We start from the raw sequence: 7145 nt of genomic DNA on the forward strand, positions 1-7145 counted from the left end.
CTTCACTTTCTGGCAAGTTAAACATTTTGAGACATAATCAGCTACCTCTTTCTTCAAACCCGGCCACCAGAACATTTGTTTTAAATCCTGATACATCTTTGTTACTCCAGGATGTATAGAAAATCTACTTTGTTAAGCTTCTGCAAGAATCCTTTGCCGTAAATCTCCAGAGCTAGGCACACAAATTCTGTTCTTGTATCTCCAGAGACTGCTACGATCTAGTCTTACAGCTTCTGGTTCTTCTACTTTCATCCGTCTCAGCATCGTCATCATTTCTGAGTCCTGTGCTTGTGCTTGCTGAATCCTAATCTTAAGATCTGGTGTTATATGCAATTGGGCCAAACGGACTCCATTTGACGTCTCAGTCATAGCCAACTTAAGGTCCTCAAATTCTGCGAGTAGCTTCTCTTCCTTTATCATCATCCAAGAGATACTCAAATTCTTCCTGCTCAAGGCGTCTGCCACCACGTTCGCTTTTCCTGGGTGATAACTTAACTTAAAATCATAATCCTTCAGGAACTCCATCCACCTTCGCTGTCGCATATTAAGATCCTTCTGGTCAAAGACATACTTTAAACTTTTGTGGTCAGAGAGAACTTCTAGTTGAGCGCCATACAAATAGTGTCTCCAGATCTTCAGAGCAAACACTACTGCAGCCAACTCCAAATCATGCGTCGGATAATTTCGTTCATGAGGTCTCAGTTGCCGGGAAGTATAAGCCACCACATTTTTGTCTTGCATCAGCACATATCCAAGTCCTTTATGAGAGGCATCACAATATACTTCAAAAGGTTTCTGCGGGTCGGGTAGTACTAATACAGGTGCAGTTGTTAACTTTTCCTTAAGCATCTTGAAACTTCTATCACACTCAGCCATCCAAACGAACGGAACTTCCTTTCGTGTAAGGTAAGTCAGAGGTAAGGCTATCTGTGAAAATCCTTTAATAAACCTCCGGTAATATCCAGCAAGTCTGAGAAAACTCCGAACTTCTGTAACGGTCGTAGGTGGTTCCCACGCCACTATTGCTTCAATTTTTGGAGGATCCACCGCAATTCCTCCTGTGATATAACATGTCCCAAAAATGCCACCTTCTCTGTCTAGAACTCGCACTTTGATAGTTTAGCATATAACTTTCGAGTCCTCAGTATCTGCAATACAGCCCTTAGATGCTCTTCATGCTCTCTTTCTGTCTTCGAATAGATGAGAATATCGTCTATGAAAACTACTACGAACTGATCAAGGTACGGACGGAAAATACGATTCATGTAATCCATGAAAATCGCAGGAGCATTAGTTAGTCCAAACGACATAACTGTATACTCATAGTGACCATATCGAGTTCTAAATGCAGTCTTCGGTATATCTGATTCTTTCACTCGAATCTGGTGATAGCCTGATCGCAAATCAATCTTCGAAAACACAGTTGCACCTTTTAACTGATCCATCAAGTCATCTATTCGTGGAAGTGGGTACTTGTTCTTGATAGTGACTTTATTTAACTGTCGGTAATCTACACAAAGTCTCATTCCACCATCTTTCTTCTTTACTAGCAATACCGGAGCTCCCCAAGGTGATGCACTGGGACGAATAAATTTCTTCCCAAGTAGCTCATCCAATTGCTTCTTCAACTCTGCAAGTTCCAACGGTGACATCCGGTACGGTGCTATGGAAATCGGTCCGGTTCCAGGTACAAGTTCAATGCTAAATTCTATCTCTCGCTGAGGAGGAAACTCAGGTATGTCATCCCGGAGAACATCAGGAAATTCCTTTACTACTTGGATTCGTTCTAGGCTTAGTTCACTATCATTCGAGCTAGCCGCTAACAGAACGTACCCCTCACAATCACTCCCATCTAATGCAACTCTTACAGAATTCAGATATAAAGTATGAGACAGAAATGGTTTAATATCTAATCTATCAGACGAAATAATAGCAGTTCTTTCATAGTAATCAAGGAAAACATGATACTTAGATAACCAATCTAGCCCTAGAATAACTTCTAGACCACATGGAGGCAAACAGATTAAATCATGTATGGAAGTCCTGTTCCTAATAGTAAATGGTACTTGCAGGCACACTAGACTGGTCAAAGCATTTTGGGATGCAGGTGTATGGACTATTAAATCAAAATTTAACAAAGAGAAATCTAGTCCTAACTCACGAGCAACAATTAAAGAAATAAAGGAATGCTATGCATCCGAGTCGTACAGTACAGTTAGAAATCAATTTCTGACATAACACTGACCTTGGATCAGGGCGTCTGATTGCATAGCATCGTCAACAGTCATAGCAAACACTCGACCTTATTTCTGGGTTCGCACTGGATTCCGAACAAACTTTCTTGGGTAGATCCTAGCTGTGTGTCTAGATTCCTTATAAGTAAAACAAGCGTTCGTTCCTTACAGCATCCAAATCTAACATGGCCATAGCCATGGAGATCATAACAGCTATGAGGATAGCTGTACCTCGCATCGATTTGTCATTTAGAGCTCGATTAAACTATGCCTATTCGCAGTCATTAAGGTCCTATCCGCACCAAACAATCAACATTAAGGTGATCAGTCTTAATATTTCAAGTAAGGCACAAACACTCCCAAAATGAGCACTCATAGACATTCATGCCAAATGTATCTTGAAGATACCCTAGCAGCATGAGACACACAAGCAGAGTTTGCAACGAAGCATAGTCAGTCCACTCCCCAGGCTCTATTGGGAACGAACTGCTCTGATACCAAATTGTAACGACCCAACTCCCAGTATGCCATGGTCATACAAGAAGCTAAGTGTTACCAACTTGTTCTTCCTAATTATTTACTATTACTTAATATATGAGCCTGTTCCTTGTTAGAACGTTGCCAATTTTACGAGTAACTTTTTTTTTTGTTGCAGATGTTCAAGTAAAATAAGCAAGTATACATTGAGAGCAATTAAAGCAAGCGTAGAGAAATATAGAAATATAGCAGATAATATACATCATGTACACTATAACAAAATATGTAGCGTTTACACAAGATCAAGTCAGTTTACATCCTCGTCATCCTACATAGCTAATATTTACACGACACTCCCGGGGCCTGGCCCATACAAAAAGCCGCTAAACTGGCACCCAGGCTAGCCTAACCACTATATAGCTCCTAGCTCTCGGGTGTACTAACACAAGTGAGAGACTAACTATCAGATAATGTTAGACTAGAGTGTCATCAAAAGAATGCCCCTTCCGCAGTCAAACTATATCTACTCGTGGCCGTTCGGAGAATCGCCGTGAGGCTCGTCCATCTCCTCATCCTGCTCTATCTCTATCTCAGGATCCTCCTCCTCCTCATCATCCGCAGCTACAACTATACCCTCAGATCTACCAGAAACACTGCTGTCACTATGTACAAAACCATACGCGAGCACAGGTCCGTTCTCGTATATAGGAGCTACCCCATCATCCGGTAGTACCGGCTCATCAGGCTGTGGAAAGTCATGGATCGGCTCAGGGGGAAAGTCCCACTCTGGTGGTATCACAGGTACGCAGTCACCAGCTAACTCGGGCTCATTGGGAATGATAGGCTCAGGTTCCACCTCATTCAAAGGTTGAGCTGGTATAGGGTGCTCGGGGTCATCAGGAAAAGGATGTACAGGTGCGTCAGGATGTAACCAGGATAAGGGAAAGTCGTAAGGAGCATCTGGGTCAAAATGCGGGCTAGACAGAGGATGTTGAAAGGCTCGATTAGGTAACGCATATCGTCTAATACGAGGCTCCAATCCCATGATGAAGTAACTGTGATGTACCGGATCCTCGTAGACGTAAGGGTCCTCGAACTCATAGAAGATCACGCCCGTCACCATCTGAGGGGAAGGAAGGGAGAGAGAAGGGGTAAGAACTGGGGAGTCCTTAGTAGGGTCGGGGTTATTAGTTACATTCATTTATTTGGGGTCGATTAGCAGACGAATAACATAATATAGCGAAACAGTAAACAGAAGATAAAGATAGAAATAAAAAGTAGAGACAACAGAACACAAACAGAAGAACACAAGGAAATAAAGCACACACCTAGCACTCAAGCAGACAAATATAAAGAAATAGTCACACACAAGAAGAAAAGCAACAGAGAGTGATGCGCAGACAAGAATGATGAATGTCTAGCCCTAGTACAGGCCATGAGCTCATATGTCGGTTGGCTGCCCGCAATCCCGACATTTATCCGGTCACGAGTAATCCTGATTTCCCGGATACGATTTTCTGTTCCTAAATAAATGCGCATATAATAATAGCCACTCATTTGAGACAGCCTCTACTTACTGCAGGAAAATATATATATACTCTGCTCTGCTCTGGGGAAGCGGAAAATAGCTGTAGGTAACTTAGTTTCCCTACAGAAGCTCTGGGTTGCATTAAGCAACTAATATATATTAAATATAGCTCTGGGTTGCATCAAGCAACTAATATATTAAATATAGCTCTGGGTTGCATCAAGCAACTAATACATATTAAATATCTCTTCACTCTGTTCTGGTTGCCCTTTTCTCTGTATCTCTTTACTCTGTTTTAATTACTCTGTTCTCTGTATCTCTTTTCTCTTCTCTGATTACTCTTTTCATCTGTATCTATATTACTCTTTTTCTCTTTATCTCTTTATTTTATTCCGGTTACTCTATTTTCTATGTTTCTCTACTCTACTTTGATTTTTCTGCTTAACGTATGTATTTAAAGCTTATGTAAATCTCGGTATGAATAGTTCGCCTGTCCCAAGTATAGGTTCATTAAGTCTATACTGAAACAGTTTAACTTTTCATATAATACCTAACCCTAGTCGCAACTCAAGGACTAACTATGTTGCCCTAGTTCGTTCACTAATCTCTGTCTGTTTTTCTGCCATTAGAACTTTATAGACTTTTTCTTCGATTTCTATCTTTTCTTCAACTTTTTATCTTTCTTTTATCTTTGCCTCACTAACATGTTATTACCACTCCCTAAGTGTTTTATGAAGGTAATTATGAGATTCTGCACTTAAAGTTGTCTTTCTAAAGCTTTTACAGAAAACTGCCTTTTCTGCATTATTTTATTATTTTTTATTAAAATATTATTTTTAATTAAATATTATTATTTAATATTTTATTATTATTTATTATTTTATTATTAAATTTTCGAAAATTAACTTACCCTTACCTTTTAACCTTTAAAATTCACTTTTTACCACCCGTAACTTTTAATATTTCTACTTTTACCACCCTAACTTTCAGAAATTACCAAATAACCCCTCAAACACCAAAATAATTACTTCCTTGCCCTTTTATGAATCAAAAAGGTGTTCTTCATTGTTCTTCACCACACTCAAAGTGTTCTTCGTGTTCTTCATAAATTCTTCAGATTCTTTCTCTGTTTTACCAGTTTTTCAATCTTTTCAGCAACCGATTTTTACCAAAATTCATAATAAATTCCCAGCCACTAAAACCCCATCTTTTCCACATGATTTCAACACAAATTGAACCTCAATTTAGGGCCTAGGGTTCGTTTTACCAGCAGCCACAAGAACACACATTCATATCTTGAATTTCATCAAATTTCATCAAAATTTCACCAAATTTTCACCAAGAATCAATCATATATGCAACCACTTTTTAGCACAGCCAAATCATACAACATTCACACATCTCAAACACAAATAATCAAGATTAATTTCGTGACACCCTACCTGGTTTTGCTGCTCCTAATTCAATCAAACTTTCAAGTGGTCCTTAAGCACTTTTTCCTCCTAAATCACACCAAGAAAACACATATTTAACCATGTTTCCTTGAAACCGAATCAAAAGAGAGATGGTGCAGCCAACTCACCTTGATCCCAGCCTTGATAAGTCATATGATCATGTAGAGAAAGAAGAGAGGATCATTTTGGTCAGATTGGAATTTTGATTTGAGTTTTAGTTCAGCAGAAATCAAGCTTTGAAGGTTTGGAACTAAGAACTTTTCTCTCTTTTTCTCTCTACCTATTTTCGGCCACAAAGTGAAAATGAGCCAGCCTTGAGGGTTTTGGGGGTGTAGGGTGAGTTGTGATTGGTTGGCTTGGAGGTGGATTAAAATAATATTAAAATATCTCAGGTGTATAACTACTAAAACTAGGTGTATCGGAACACTTGCAAAAACATCTCTAAAAATTATTTTCTGAGCTACTAGCATAAATGACACTAGTAACATATTTATTATAAGAATAAAACATGAATAATGAGGCCTTAGCATTGCTAAAGTCATCAGAGATTGCTGGTGCTAAGCTGCACCAGTAAACTGTGAACCCGGTTAAACCGATTTTCTGTTTTTAACTAAAACTGACCAGGTAACCTTATAATATCATTCAAGAAACTTTTATTACTAATATAATGATAATATTACCCTATTATCTCTCTTTCCTGATGAATCGAGTCCGGTTCGTCAAACTGAGACTATCTACGAAAAACCGGATCAAAACTCCTAACCGATACGGTTCAAAAACTATGTTCTTCGTAACTACATTATCGAGCTTGCCCCATAAAAGGTTCTAGCTTAAAGATGACATAATGACAATTAGGATTGAGATACTTGATAATATATCAGAGCTTCTCCCCTTACTGATCCTCCAGAGTTCTCTGTACTTTCAGAAAAGATCTCGCGTACTCGAAAACCGGGGTTGTTACACAACAAGCATCAAGCTGGCGTTAAACGCCAGAAACATGCTACATTTGGGCGTTTAATGCCAGAAACAAGCTTCAGTCTGGCGTTAAATGCCAGGATTGCATGCAGATGGCGTTTTATACGCCTAATTGGTGCAGGGATGATAAATCCTTGACACCTCAGGATCTGTGGACCCCACAAGATCCCCCACCTACCTCAACTCATCTTCTCTCTTCTTCACACAATCCAATAACACTCTTCCCCAAACACCTTTCACCAATCACCTCAATCTCTCTTCCCCATCACCTCTTCACCACTCACATCCATTCACTCTTCCCCATAAACCACACCTACCTTCAAATTCAGAATCTCTTTCCCACCCAAACCCACCCTAAATGACCGAACCCCATTCCCTCTCCCTCTACTATATATACCCCTCCATCCTTCTTCATTCTCACACAGCACAACCCTCTCTTCTCTCCCTTGGCCGAATACACATCCCTCTCCCTCTCCT

The sequence above is a fragment of the Arachis stenosperma genome, chromosome 6 (assembly GCF_014773155.1).
Source record: "Arachis stenosperma cultivar V10309 chromosome 6, arast.V10309.gnm1.PFL2, whole genome shotgun sequence".
Lineage (NCBI taxonomy): Eukaryota > Viridiplantae > Streptophyta > Magnoliopsida > Fabales > Fabaceae > Arachis > Arachis stenosperma.